The 15,551-nt window shown below is 41.3% G+C and overlaps 1 protein-coding gene across 8 annotated transcripts in view; it reads left to right on the forward strand.

The window, feature by feature from the left end:
* The window catches only part of LOC148426224 (uncharacterized), a 304,347-nt gene that overhangs the window by 75,190 nt on the left and 213,606 nt on the right, over nt 1–15,551 (forward strand). For 3 of the 8 annotated variants that reach the window (XM_088409381.1, XM_088409382.1, XM_088409380.1), the window contains exon 1: nt 13,988–14,071. The exons of the other annotated variants lie outside the window; for them this stretch is intronic. The gene's annotated coding sequence lies outside the window, so the exon portion shown is untranslated. Of the gene's footprint in view, nt 1–13,987; nt 14,072–15,551 lie in introns of those variants that run through there. 8 annotated transcript variants of the gene reach the window in all.

Consider the following 15,551-nt stretch of genomic DNA (forward strand, 5'->3'; position numbering starts at 1 on the left):
AAGGAGAGGCACGGCGCATTTGTGAAGTGAGCTCGCAAAGAAAAGCAACGCAATCAAGGGGAAGTCGAGGTCGACCGCTCGCTATTCATCTCCGTCGATACGCGGAGCCGTTTTTCAAAGGCTTCCTCAAATCCTTGTCTCCATTTCAAATAAGCAACATTTTGTAGGGCGTCTAGGTTCCCGGCATATGTACTCCTCGACAGCGAAACCTGCTCGGGCAAAAAAATCCCTCAGTGTAAAAAAAAAAAAAAAACACGCATTGAAGCCTTTCCCTCTTTCTTACTTCCTCATACAATGAAAAAAAAAAAAAGATTACCGTATTTTCCGCACTATAAGGCGCACCTAAAAGCCTTAATTTTTTGAAAAAGCTGACAGTGCGCCTTATAATCAGGTGCGCCTTATAATCAGGTGCGCCTTATATATGGATACATATTGAAATCGGGATCTGGAGATGAGGAATGAACTGATGAAGTCAGCTTTACCTGTTTACAGTTGAACGAGGTTGCTCATATTGACATTGAGTTATTATGCTATGGAGAGTTTAGAGTTATTATTTGAGTTGTTATTGTTATTATTTTGAGTATTACAGTACTATATTGTGATTGAAAAAGTTTTCAAATGTGTCATTAATTGAGGGTGCGCCTTATAATCCGGTGCGCCTCATAGTGCGGAAAATACGGTAACCCTAACCCTACAAAAACAAAAACAAAAAAAACATTTTCAATAAATTTCCTTGAAAGGATACTGTGTAAGATTTAGAACGGTTTTCATTATGGACAGCAGGAGGTGCTGCAGGTTTTGCATTTACCATTGTCCTGTAGCTATAACAAACATGGCTGCCCCCCCTCCCCCCCAATATAATTTAATGATAACTTCACCTAAGATTATATTTAAAATATACTGGTGGTCATTAAGAATGCATTCATTTGCAAGATTTGAAAATTTACAATCATTTAATGTACCGTATTTTGCACCCTATAAGGCGCACCTAAAAGCCTTCATTTTTTAAAAAAAGCTGACGGTGCGCCTTATAATCAGGTGCGCCTTGTATATGGATAAATATTGAGATCGGGATCTGTAGATGGGGAGTGAAGTGATAAAGTAAGCTTTTGTGTGTTTACAGTTGAACGAGGTTGCTCATATTGACATTGAGTTATGCTATTGAGAGTTATTATTTGAGCTATTTTTGTTATTACTTTGAGTATTACTGAATTGTGACTGAAAAAGTTTGAAAATATTTCATTAATTGAGGGTGCGCCTTATAATCCGATGCGCCATATACATGGAAAAAGTTTGAAAATATGTCATCAATTGAGAGCGCGCCTTATAATCCGGTGCGCCTTATAGTGCGGAAAATACGGTATTCATTTTAATTAAAAAAAAAAAACGCTCTAAATCTTACACACTGTCCCTTTAAACAAATAGAAACTCATTTTGAGGCCACCGGAGCAGTAGAATGAATAAACAAGCGTCAAACTTGAAGGCAGTCGCATTACCTGAGATTGAAGCCCCCACCCCCTATCCGTTTCTAGGTCACAATATGTGGAGCAATTTCAACAGATGGGCTGCAGAAGTAGTCCCCAGGCGAACAGAAGTTACTTTCTCCTTTTCTCACCGCCACCACCCTTGCACCCCTGTCCTCTGCCGCCAAGCCGTATATCACGGAAAACGGAAGAGCGCTGTGCACGATACGCTCATTATACCGATTGATATTTCTATGGGTACACATGCAGGGTTTCCGTAGCTACTTAAAATAATCATCGAAAATGCTTGCGTCGTAAAGTCGTCTTATCTCTTTTCCGCTATGTTTTAAGTTTGCAACAATTCTTCCATTTTGCTAATAAGCATTATAATATGTCCTGTTTTCAATCTAATGCCCATTAATACTGCAAAAGGCATTGAACTCTAATGCGAGTTAGATTTGCATATTCTAATACAACAATAAAAACGTTAGCATGAGTATAAACGCGGATAGACAAACAAAATCTATTATCAACAGTTTTGGGGTTATTGAACGAAGAAAGATTGAACTAAAAGCATAACAACGGGAAGATATTAAAGTAGTCGCAGTGTCTCCGTGTGATATTGTACCCCATATTTTGAGGAACGGTAGCATCACTACAAAAGCGAATAAAAATGAGCTACTTGTTCGAAAATATACAATCCCAGCGATATTTGATTGCGTATTGACATTGCACAGGGATACCGATAATTACCGATATTGATATACGCAATATATCGCAATGCTGTATTGCACTGCAAAATTGCAAAATTTATAACGTCGTCATACCGTGTGTGTGTGTGATGTAGCAATACTGCAATATTTCTACGCAGAAAAAACAGTAGTAAAATTTGACTAAATAATTAAATATAAGATCAGATAAGAGAATCCTTAATTTTTTTCCCACAGTGGGGAAATTGCATTAGCAACAGCATTAGCAACAGATCACGCGCATACTATATATATACCGTATACAAGGATAAATAAATAAAATACAATGTGCAAGCAGTACATTGGAGCAGTTCGGCAATCACCGCTGAGAAATTACAAAAAGTGTAAAAAAAAACCAACAAAAAAAGGGGAAACTGCAAAAGATATGTGTTTAAAAACTATGGTTTCGTTTTTTTTTTTTTTTTAATTCGGAGTTGGTATCCAAAGTACAGCGGAGTGTACATTTTTTTATATATATATAAAGTAGGAGGGATCACCGTGAAGTGATTGGTAACTTTATTTCTTAGTAATTCTTAGTAATTACTAAAGTGATCAATTTAATGTATGAAGTTATTGGTAACTTTATTTCTTAGTTACCAAAAGTAATCTAATACTTTAGTTCTTCATTCATTTAGTAGCAGCCATTATCAAACATGACATTGAGCAAACGTGGATGAAACAAAACAAATACAGTGGGCCCCCGTGTTACGAACTGAATCCGTTCAGCGGCTACGCTCGTAACTCGAACTGCTCGTATGACGGGCAATCCAAACCTATGTTAATTTGTGAATGCGTGCAATGCGTGCAAAAACCTTAGGTAAAAACATCACGACTTTATACACATATTAAAAATGAGTAACATAACCTACTGTACAGTTAAATTAAATAACATAAATAGACAAAGGAAAAATGACATTTACCTTTGGGGCGACGTGACTTGAGCTGGGTGGAGGCGGAGGGGAGCAGAGACCAACCCACAGAATTTATTGATTTATTTTCTGAAACGAGAACATATCACCGGTGATTTCCTTCTCTTTAATCCATAATAGAAGAAGCCTCTCCATTTTGTTGTCGAGCGAGGTCCGTCCCCCGGCAAGGAAAGTCTTGCCCTTAGATTGCCGAGCGGTTACGTCCATACTCACGAGCAAGGTTAACTATGCGTGCGCCTCCTTTGTATTTTTTTATTATCTCCTGCTTGGTTTCTATTGTCATCATCCTCTTACTTCTTCCTTTACCGCCACTTGCAATTTTAGAAGCCATGTCTAACAGATAAAGTTTGCAAAGTCTTCACAACATTCCTTCCATTTTTCACTCATTTTCTCCCCTTCCTTCCATCCCGACCAGCCGTGCCATCAAGCTAGATAAAGGCGTTCGGCCAATAGCATATCGGCATTTCTGTGATTGTCGTGACGCCGGCCAATAGCATCTCCGTGAGTGAGACCGGGTGACCTTAATCGACCAATAGCATATCGGCATCTCCGTGACTGACTGCGTGACTGACACCGTGACTGTGACATTGTAAGAGCAATAGCATTCAACGTTGCCGTGACAAGCATCAACTACTGATTTTGTTACCGTAGTAAAGCGAAAATATATGAACGGATACAATGACCGGCATGTCGGATTGTTCGTAAGACGAAAGCTTTGCCCGTAAGTGGGGGACAAAAAACTCCATTGTCCACGCTCGTAAGTCGAAATGTTCGTAAAAGAGGGTGTTTGTAAACCGGGGGCCCACTGTACAGACTAGATAGCAGCAGGTGTAGAGGAGCTGTTTGAATCTTCTTTATTTCTCTGGCACATTTCATCCACAAGGCAACACAAAACAGGATCGCGAGAGCACTTCAGGTGGAGCGTGAGCATACGGATGTCAAGCCTTTGCCGACTTCCACTCTTTGTGGATTGTGGATTCAAAGCAAGCGGGGTCAAGGCCGCGCTGCGTGCAGGGGTCAAGGCAACGTGACCCCGCCCCCTCCCTTGCCTGCCTCCTTGCTTCTGTTTATCTATGGCCTTATATTCGTGCCACAATTCCGCGCGCGCGGAAAAAAATTTTGAGCGTCGAAAATAAAACTGAGCGAGCGAAAACAGATTTTGAGCGCAGAAAAAAAAGTTCTGGAAAAGAAAAAAAAGCAGAAGTGAGCGAGCGCAGAGGACGACTGGAGCGAGCGAGAGCTCGATGTTGAGCGAGGGAGGGAGGAGTATCGCGAGCGAGAGCGAGATGTTGAGCGCGAGAATGCTATCGCTAGCGAGCAAAAAGGAATTTGGAGCGAGCAATTTCTTTTTCTGTGTTCAAACTCCATCGGCGCGCGTTCAATAGTTTTTTTCTTGCTCTCAAAATCTGTTTTCGCTCGCTCAGTTTGATTTTCTCCACTCAAATTGTTTTTTTTCGCGCGCTCGTAATTGTGGCACAAATATAACGCCATATTTATCGGGCATGTTTATTCCCGTCACCGCGTTTTTTTTTTTTTTTTTGGGGTGTTTTTTTCTGGGGCTGGCTGGGTCCAAAGGCCTTCGGCCGCCCACCGCTGCACACTAATTGCAGCAGACATTGTTTGGCCTCTCGCTGCTTTAGATTGGGACAAACCCCTCATTCATGTAGCGCGGGCGGCTCGTTAAGCCCCCCCCCCCCCCCCCCCCCCCCCCCCCCACGCATACAATCAGTGCCTGCTTCTTTTTTTTTTCCCCTTTCTTTCTTTTTACTGACCTTCTTAATTAACCGGCAAGGCGCTATTGGGAAATTTGCACACAAAAGCCTGGTGTCTACCGGGCTTGGCCCCCCACTAGCCAAACACTTCATCCTCTTCCTCTGGACCGGCACTGTCTTCATCCGGCGCTTTGCAAACACAGGTCATTGTACGGGAAAAAAAAAAAAAAAAAAAAAGTGATTCAGTGCACACATTCAGCCCATTTGTTCTTTTTTATTTTTTTGAAACACGGGACCCTCCTGATCGCCGCCTCGCCTCCAACCTTCATCCTTCTTTTTTTTTCCACGGCGGACCTCATTAGAAAGGCTTGTTTGGAAGGGCTTCGCTGGTGATACACTTTTCCCTCTATTTACTTTTAGCACCATTGTTCTTGCTCTGTGTTCGTCATGGCTGTGGTTTACTTGTGTTGATTTTTTTTTTTTGGGGGGGGGGGGTGAAGACCCCTACCGACAAGAGCAGTTCAAATGAGGGCCCTCCAAAAGGGGCACGCTGGGGAACGCTCAGGGGCAAAGAAGTGTAAACAGGTGGAGCCCCTCTCCGTTATACGGCGCCCCACACACATGCGCTCGGGCTCCGTCTGTCCACGGAGGTCTCGCCGTCTCGCCGGCACGCACACGCAGAGCAACGGGAGGGGATGAAAAAGAAAGTTCGTCGCTCGGTCTTGAAAGAATCGGAAGAATTTTTCTTCGCTTAATTTGAATGGGAAAATGTTGAACTGGCGTTTTTGCAGTTTGTTCTCGGGGTCGGCTAATTGCGCAATCAAATGACAAAGACCTCTAAAAAAACATTAGGGTAAAAACATTAGATTTTTATGCACATTAAAATTTAGGACAAAAAAAGTGTAGTAAGTACTACTTGTGTATAATATGCATGTATACAATGAATTACCATCCTAAATACTAACTTATAAAGGAATAATGAAATGGATAGTATGTATACAGTGATCCCTCCTACTTCGGGGTCTCGGATATCGCGGTCTCAGTACTTTGCGGGTTTTTCCAGGAAAAATTAAAAATATTTCAAAATAAAAAATTATACAAAAAATGCGCAAAAACGGAAAAAAATGGAAAAAAAGCAAAAAGGTACATTATGCAGTACTGTATTTATCAAATAACTAAGTAATATTAGTTAATAACTATGTTAAGAATTCTTCAAGCGTTAGAGTTCGTGACGTTTGTGATCTTATTTTGAAATAGGTGCTTTTAATTTGTCGGGTCGCGTTGCACTTCCGTTTTCTGTTTACATTCTCTGTGCCTCATTCGGCTCGTTACGGTGACGTAGTGAATGACAACGTAAGCTCATACAGTATTTATTGTTTATTATCATTTATGTTGATAACACACGCTACTTTCTATGTTTAGTAAGTGATGAGTGTTTATTTTGTTTAGGTGTTCGTTTGTGTAGAGGTTGCACGTCATACTTAGTAGTTGTTGTTAGTTGTTGCTAACCCGCTAATGTCGGCTAAAAATACAGTAAATTCATAGATGAAGTGTTTATATGTTAGTTGACTGACTTTAAGATTGTTGTTGATTTATTATTCAACAGATACTACATGATACACCATACATGAGCCAAAATAAATGTCAAGTTCAACGGGATGACTTGCGTACTCTTTCACCGGAGTCTTGGTGCAGATAACCAGTCCTGAGAACAAATTCTCAACAAAATAAGTAATATTAGTTCCTTAATGAATATACACTAATTTTAATAATGTTAATAAAGATAATGTAATGTTAAATAATAGGAGAAAGGAAATAAAATAGGCAAAAAATACAAAAAAAAAGGATTGTTTATGGTTACTATATTGGGGCGTACATAGATATCTAGGGACTGATACCCTACTTCGCGGATTTCAGACTTGGCGGGGGGTCGACACACCCCATTAACAGCGAAGTAGGGGGGGGGTCACTGAACCCAGCTTCTGTTTTCACTTTATTTGACGGCGCAAACAGGAGGTGTGTGACGGTTATATTTGCAGCTAACTGAAATGCGGAGGTAAAAAGCGAAGAATTTACACGGTTATGTCCTTTTTCTTCCACAAATGAAAACTCTCTGTCGAAGGCACACTGTCAGCTTTTGAGAAAACGTAAGAAAATGATATTTCTTTACCTTGGTGAAAGCGCACGCTCCACAGTGTCGTCCCATTGGTTGCTGTGAGAATCCCCTGTCCCTAAACTCTCTAAAAGTCGGTCCTCCACCTCGCCCGTTGGCGTTCTTGGCACAATGCGAAGACTCCGATGCTTTTTTGTTTGCTTCGAAATCTCGGAAATGAAGTGGGCCTCTTGTTGCGCTAATCGCCGGCAGAGACGGCACGTTCCCTCTTGTGCTGCTGGACGGCGAGGAACTTTCTTACAAAGACGTGGAAAACAGCTTTGTGTGCAAATAGAAAAGCCCACAAAAGCAGGAGCCTGAGACAGTGTCAAGTAAGAATGTCGTTGCCCTACGGTTGACTATCTAAATTATATTGGTAATATGAAGGCTTTGTGCGGGTCACTCTGTGGTGGTCTTTGACTGGGAGGCCTTCAGATTTGGGCTTTTGAAGAAAGTGAACAGTGAGGTCACCCGGCTGTTCGGGGAGATGGTCAGTGCAGGGCATGAGAAATGAGAGATTTCTACTTTGTGATTGGCTGAGGGTTTCAGGCTTCCACAGTACTTCAGTCATACTAGTTGTCTCGGTGTCTGTTATTAGCCACTCCTGTGTTTATTGTGAATAGAACGTCTTGTTTGAAAAAGCCGCAAAAAATTGGACAAAGTAGCAAAGTGAGTCCATAGACAACTGCTCGGAAAACAAACCTTGAAATGGGAAGGTGGAGGTTGAAGTCAAAGTTAAAGTTAGTTTATGGCTATAGCCGGAATTTCAGTTTAATTTGTATGAAATGGCCAAGTTATTAATATTATCATATGAACTCTTGTGGCGTATGTTGACCAAATCATTTGATCTTTACGTTAAAGGCATTTCACGTCAAAGGGAAAGCATTGAAAGAAGACGATAGGAGGATGATAGGAGGCTGGAATTTACAGTACAGTGAGAATTGTGTTTGAAAATGACCCAGAAATGGTCAAAATACTGCACAAAGTTGCCATTTTGCATTATACCTCTTTCTTGACCACAAATAGGTATTAATCATAAATGCTAGCCAAACATAGCCCAGTATTTCCTCGACATTAAATATTTCAAGCCTATTTGCAGGGCATTATAGAAATATATGCAGTGGACCCTCGGGTTACAGCGTCCCTGGCTTACCTTTTTTCCTTGTTGCGATGTGGAATACTGAGTTTTTCGTCCCTTTTTAAGCTGTTTTTCCCGCTTTGCTACAAAACAATATCATGACCCCAGGGGGTTGGCTGTAGGAGTGTTGTTTTGTCCCCATCTGCAGGCGTCTTTAGGTGATTGCACTTATTTTCTCTTGCCGCCAATGCCTCCACGGAACGCGTCACTACAATGTTGGTCGGCGTCTCCTCACGGAGATGCTGGTCTGCTATTGGTCGGCCTGACTCGTTTCAAAATGGCGGAATAGTTGAGCGTTGTTCTGTTGTGAGTGGTTGCAAAACCCTATTTAGAGTGCATTTTACTACTTAATTCAAACTTGGATGTGTTAGCCATGGGTCCCGAGAATGCTAGTGACGTTAAAGAGAGAAGTAAGAAGATGATTTATATGGAAACAAAGCTGGAGATACTCAAGAAATACAAAGCTAGCCTAGCCAAGGCTACCCTTGCTAGGGAATATGAGCACAAGTGCCACTCAAAGGTAAATAAATCAAATGATTTGTTTTTTTATTTATGATGTTTTCTGATTGTATAAAAATATATAACCTAGCACTTACTATACTATTTTGGTACCAATTTTTAATATGCATGTACAATTTTGATGCGTTTACCTGGGGTTCTAAACGCATTAGCTATTTAACATAGATTTGGATTGCCCGCCATACGGTGAATTCGCCCCTCGAGCCCAAACACGGAACGGATTAATCTCGTAACCCGGGGGCTCACTGTATTTTTAAGCAAATAGTTGATAGCTTCCACAGAAAGAAACATGAATTTGGGAAATCATGATAATGAAAAACGTGAATTTATGTGCAAGTCCGAACAGACGTAAGTCAACGATCGTTATTAAAAACCCTTCAAATGAAACAGCAAAGGAAACGTGATCATTGACATCGTTTTTCAAAGTTGAAAACCTACAAAGCGCATTAACACCAAAACTATGGAATGTCCATGTTTTGGATCAGACCTCGCTCACTCCCTCGGAGCACCTGCTAGCTTGGAAGCTAATAGCAACCCCAACAACACCCCGCACCCAAGACCGAGAGGCCCAGGTTACGGTAACCTTGGTTGCCAGGGATCGGCTATTTGCCTTCATGTGACTGGCTATTCATCAAATGGGAGGGGGCGGAGCGTCCCGGGAGGAGGGCGGGCCGGGGGGGGGGGGGGGGGGGGGGGGGGGGGGGGGGGCAGTATATGCAGCAGAGCGAAATGAGCGTCCACCAAGACGGCTCCCAAAAGGGTAACAAATCACCCTCCTCACCCTAATCCGCCAAGGAGAGCGGGTGGCCTCGTTGGTTGCAGAGGTGCTCTGGATTTATAAAGTGAATATTTGATATATAGTAAAACTCCTCAACAACGAAACCTGCATTTGCAAAAAAATACTCCGTTGTGTAAAAAAAAAAAAAAATCCATGCATTGAAGCCTTTTCCTCTTTCTTATGTCCTCATACAAGGAAAAATCCCCCCGTTACACAATGCTAAATATTTTGTTCTGCATTTGCGTTACGCTGAAATTTCGTCTACGACCAAAACAAACCTGCAGAAAATGTCCAGCTTGGTTCACACTCGACGCGCCGGCGCGTTTTGCCACACTGTATACTCGGGGCGGCTTTTCCCTGCAGTCAGATGATATTCTCCCATCCTCTAGGTGGCAGTCAATGGACTCTACAGCATACAAACAACACTACTCTATAACAGAGGTAGAGAATCCTAGTCGATTCAAACGATCTCAACAGATTCCTCATCTCTCCCCAACGTGGTGCTCGCCAGGTGTTATTTCCGGTATTTATATCACGGTGTTCCTTTTCAGACGAATAATAAAGGTGTTTTCCCGACAATTCTCTACAAGCAATGTTTCGTAAAAAAAAAAATAAATAAAAAAAAAAAAAATAGAAAAATATCCGTTTGCAGAAAATCTGTACCGCTAAGGTACTAAAATTTGTCATACATGTCTGTGTTGGGAGTAGTCTACCGCATACTACTATGCAAAGTTGTAGCTTGGGTTGGGGGCGGGGTCTTATCGGCAATATGCCGACTGATCAATTACTGTGCTTGAATAAGTCATCAATCACCCATCGTCACATTGAGATCCGTGCAATAGCCATAATCTAGCTTGATCAAATTCATTGATCTGTATTGTAATGCATTTTTTCTCAATTATATTTTGCAAAGCCCCACATAGAAAAGAAAAACGGCCCACCCCTTGCCGCACAAACTATAAATAAGATTATCTTTACTAATTGTAAACGTATTGTAGTGCAGAGAATTATTGTCACATGCTTAGCACAAACGCTATACCTAAAACTGTCCCTGTTAATATCAATGAAAGAAAAACAACAATATAAATCAACGTTCAACAACTGTTAACGCCTTCTTTTGTGTTTATACAAGTTACAGCTTAGTCTAAAACTGAAAAAAAGCAAGTATGTACATCAAAGTGCCTGAAAGTAACACTGCTAACAATGCTAATGCTAGTCAAACACACTTTGATTTCTAAATAACTTTAATGTTTACTCGTCATAGCATATGTAGTTGAAAATACATCAAAATTATTTCAAAGGATTTATTTTTCTCACAGGGGGTATATGTGGTGCAGCTCAACAACTATAGGACAAGATATACGGTATCACTAGTGCTTGCAAAATCGCTGTTTTATTTTATTTTTTGCCATCTTGACTTGCATGGAGAAAAAAAAAAAAGCTTACTAGTGACAGGGCACTGTGACTGTTAGAAACAATGAAAAAAAAAAGAGTGATCCTTATTTATTTATTCATTTATTTGCAATAATCGTGGTACACATTTCTTGCTGTGTCAAACATGTTCCCTCAGTGGGAAAAGGCATAAAAAATGTATAACTTTTTCGACAGTTGACCGTTCCTTACGCAAAAATGCAAATAGGTCAATTTGTAAATAGCGAAGCACAAATAGTAGCGCGCGCCGTCGAACTCCTCCGATCGACTGTAGCCGGCAACGACCACACAAAAAAAATAATGCAAGTGTCAAAATTCAAACGTACGCGGCAAAAAAAAAAATTGCTGCGTAAAATACTGTATATCCGCGCACACCCCTCATCTTCCCAACCTCTATCAATTCCACGCTTTGAAGCAAAGGGAATCCCATCTACGCTACAAGGAAATATTTCACGCGGCGTATTACAACGTAATTACCCCTGATCTCGCATTTGCGATGACGGGTTTCCTCGCCGTCGGAGAATAGGGGAAGGAGTGGCGCGTATTCAGCGGGGAACACAGGCGGGCGCTAGCAGCGCCGTCGCAGGCGCAATCTCCTCGTCGTAGCACCTTAATCATCCTGGCTGGCTGCCTTGTGCATATAGGGAGATTTGTGTTTGAGCTGCTTGTGATTGTGTGTGTGTGTGTGTATGTTTTTTCACCTGGGTTGTGCACAGAGAGAGTGTGAGTGAAAAAACCCATCCCTTCAATTCCCTGGTGAAACTCTTCCACACCAATTTCCAGCCACGGGCAATCACTCACTTGGCGCACACACACACACACACACACACACAAGCATCTACATGGAGAAGCTGATGAGATCCTCCGTGGCCTCTACCATGTGACCGCCGCTCGTCATCTACTGTACGTGCACCACTATTTGAATATCACAGCCACTAGGGGGGGTGAGGCGGTGTGATCTACATATACTTAGAATACACCGGAGATCTCCAAGGACCAAGTCAGAGGAACACCCCCCCCTCCCCCCTGCTATGTTTCTCTTTGAATTTGAGAGAAACCTGTCGTTGGATTGTTGCACCATTTTGTGCAGAGGTGATACGTCATCCACTTTTAGATGTCTTTGCACCTGGATTGGGGGCACTTAACTCTGTCTCGCAAAGTAGATATTTGGTGGGTGTATACAGGAAGGATCTACCATGACTGCATAATAGAGATCGATACAATTATTAGTAGTAGAGGAGGCAGGTAACCGATATTTGGAGCCGATATTCATTTGCGGTAAGAGTGTAAAAATTGGCGTAAAATTTCATAACGCCAACACTGAACTTCATTGAAATGCCTAAAGCATGTTTATTGGAACCACGCAAAAAGAAAATAATAGCTCAAACCCGGAAAAGGAAATGGCAAAACGATGAAAATATACCTTAATACTGACACTCATGTGTGTGAAATACAATGAAATCAAACTTATGGCATTCCTGCCTGCAGACGGGTTTTGCCGGAAACGCATCATCGGCAAAACCCGTAGTACTTTAATCGGCAAAACGACAAATATATACCTAAATATCGATACGCGTATCTGTGAAATACAATAAAATGAAACGCGCGGCATTCCTGCCTGATAATTCCCCGAGGATGACGTCAGATTCCGTTCGACCAGCGCGGCAGTCTGCAAACCCAAAAACAGAAGCGCGTCATCGGCAAAAGCGGAAGTATTTCTATCGGCAAAACCTTTTACGCAAACGAAACAATAATCAACTATCGAAACACAACAATCGTTCCACAATATAGAAAGTATTTTCTTTGTATTATTTGGAACAAAAAACATCTTGTTGAATCACCCTGAAAGGCAACACGTTTACATTAATTTATTCATATCAGCTGCTCAGATTCAAAAAACAAAACAAAAAACAGGTCGATACCAATACACTTCAAATTTCCAAATATCACCCTCTATAATCAGCCTGGCCGATAATCGATAGTCGATCTCTACTGCATAATATTCAAAACAATAAACAGTGAGCCCTTGCACTTCTGGTGTATTATGATTTAAATTTTTAAAGTATTCTTCTGTGGTCGATGCTGCCAAAGTCCTGACAAAATTATTGGGAGGAGCTAAACTTAGCCCGGGTTCCTGGTGAACAGAATGGAGTCTTTTTCGCAAGTACACACACACCCTGAGCATAACTTCAGTGTTTGGGGATCATAGATAAATAGATGATGGTTTAGACCAGAGCGCCCCCCCCCCCCTTTTTTTTGTGTCCCCCTACTTGTTGCGCTGACTATAAATAAGATTATCTGTAAAAATAGCATAAAAATGTATCTGTATTTGTGTGTGTGTGTGTGTGTGTGTGTGTGTGTGTGTGTGTGTGTGTGTGTGTGTGTGTGTGTGTGTGTTTTACAAAATAAAGGGGAAAATGCAACGTGTAAAGTTTGCAAAGTGATTACACAAGGGTTCATCTGAAATTTCCGTTTCCTGTTTTTACCTTCCCGAGACGGATTGGCTGTCTTGCGTCACGTTTCCGTCGCACCAAACACGTCCTAAAGATGTCGCCCTATCACCCAATCACGCAAACAGCAGTGACTGCAATTTAATAGCGCCGCTTGTTACGCTGTCCATGTTGTTGATATGAACCGAAGCTGCTTATCGTAGTGCGTTCACATTAAAAGTCAACATTAGAAAGGGCTGGCTGCAATGTCACCCCTCCCCCCCTTACATTTATTGATCTAACCTTCTTGACGCCCGCAAACACCCCCCCCCCTTTGTCTCATACGGGGCTGGATATCATTTGAATATGATCGATCCCTACAGCACATAGAAATGTCTTTATCTTAGATTGTTGACTAAATGGATACACACACACACACACACACACACACACAGAGCATCATAACACTTTATGAAATAACCAGCACTTGTACAAGAGGGAAACATATGTGACACCCTGGGGTTAGTGTTGTCACATATATATTAGTGAAGTCTAATTTCAAAATAGTTACAAATGTCATTTATATTTGTTATGCGAACTGATGATTTACGTTGTATCATTTTGGAGAAAAAAGAAAACCGGAAGTAGTGGTGAATGCTTCCGGGTCGGGGGGGGGGCGGAAAGGAGCTTGTCTTTCTGCCGCTTCTTACGAAATCTGGGAAGGAAGCGTCTCACTTTGTCCTCCTTCATCCGTTACACCTGCTTAAACAGGTCAGTAAATGGGAGATAACTAATGACCGCTTTTGTTTTATCACTTAGTGATATGTTCTTTCTGTTGAGTTTTGTAGCGGTGAACCAACTTTTCGAACGGTATTGGCACTTAATTGAACATTCGTTTCATGCCTTACTAGCGTCGTCGTATGCGACGTCCATTTTGTTTCCTTCGACGCGCTCCGATAAACTACATGTGAAATGTCGTTCTTTTTCCGTTGCAACATAACAAAATTGATCTACATTTCTGCCCGTTGAGAATAGATGATGTAGAATACCAAATTAGAAGACAGTTGATGTCATTGTGTACATTTGTAAAAAGAATATTTCGACAATATGTAAATATAATGTTGTTACAGGCTATTGTGAAAGAAGAAGTTTGTAAAAGGGAAATGGTCATTGATTAATACGAAGACAGCTTTACTGATTTGAATGAAAAGACAGAAATGTTTATAAGTTAAGTTTTGTGTATGTGTTGCGTTTAATAAACGCTCAGAAAAAATCTGGGAAGGGATCAGCTCACGTTGTCCTCTTTTATCCGTCACTCCTGCCTAAACAGGTAAAAATTTAATTGTTGCTGTTGCCCACTCCGCTAGACCAGTAACACATAGTTATTATTTGGGGCAAAACAACATTTTTGTGATATAATTTACTAATTTAGGACATTGGCAGAGGCTCATTGCCCTGGCTTTATTTAACATGAAGCCTGATAATTGATCATTTATTATATGCTAAATTTGTTGAACATGAAATGGGACCACTTAATATCAAAAGCAGTTCTTCAAATATATTTCCCCTCATAGTGGAATCTTGCTTCACTTTATATCTACCGATGTAGAACTCCTCTACAATGAAATCATATTTTCAGTCAGAAATGTTTCTCAGCAGGGGACTCTTCACTATAGCAAATCTATGTCCCGGGCGTAAACATAAAAAAACATGTTCCGCAATCTAAAATCAGACTAAAGTTAAAATAAAAACCATCCTACGTTTAAAAAAAAGAAGGGGGGGGTGCGCTCTAAAAACTACATCATCCTTCTCACTATGTATGTAATATCAACAGCGGCCAGAGGCGGCGCCCAAAAAGCAAAGATCAAGCACAAACGTATGAACTGTTAAATTAAACCACCTCCAAAACATTATTTCGGGTGCAGCCCACACGGCCCGGTACCAGTTGATCCACAGACCGGAGGCTGGGGACCACTGCCGTAAACTACTCCTGCGTTGAGGAGAGATGAGGAGTATGTTGAAAAAAACGCTTGGAAGAAACGAGAGCGTTTAAATCAACTAGGATTTATGGAGTTGTGTTGTTTGTACGTTGTAGAGTCCATTTACTGCCACCTATAGGACATTCTCAGAATTCGAATGAAATTCTGTTGTAAGGAAAGGAAAGGAAATTCCTTACTAGAGGATACTTTCTTTACTGCAGTATGCAGTGCAGTGCTGTCCCATGAAAAGATGTTAGGGGTGTTTACACTTT

Source organism: Hippichthys cyanospilos, chromosome 3 (genome assembly GCF_059441005.1).
Source record: "Hippichthys cyanospilos isolate Australia breed blue-spotted pipefish chromosome 3, RoL_Hcya_1.0, whole genome shotgun sequence".
Taxonomy (NCBI): domain Eukaryota; kingdom Metazoa; phylum Chordata; class Actinopteri; order Syngnathiformes; family Syngnathidae; genus Hippichthys; species Hippichthys cyanospilos.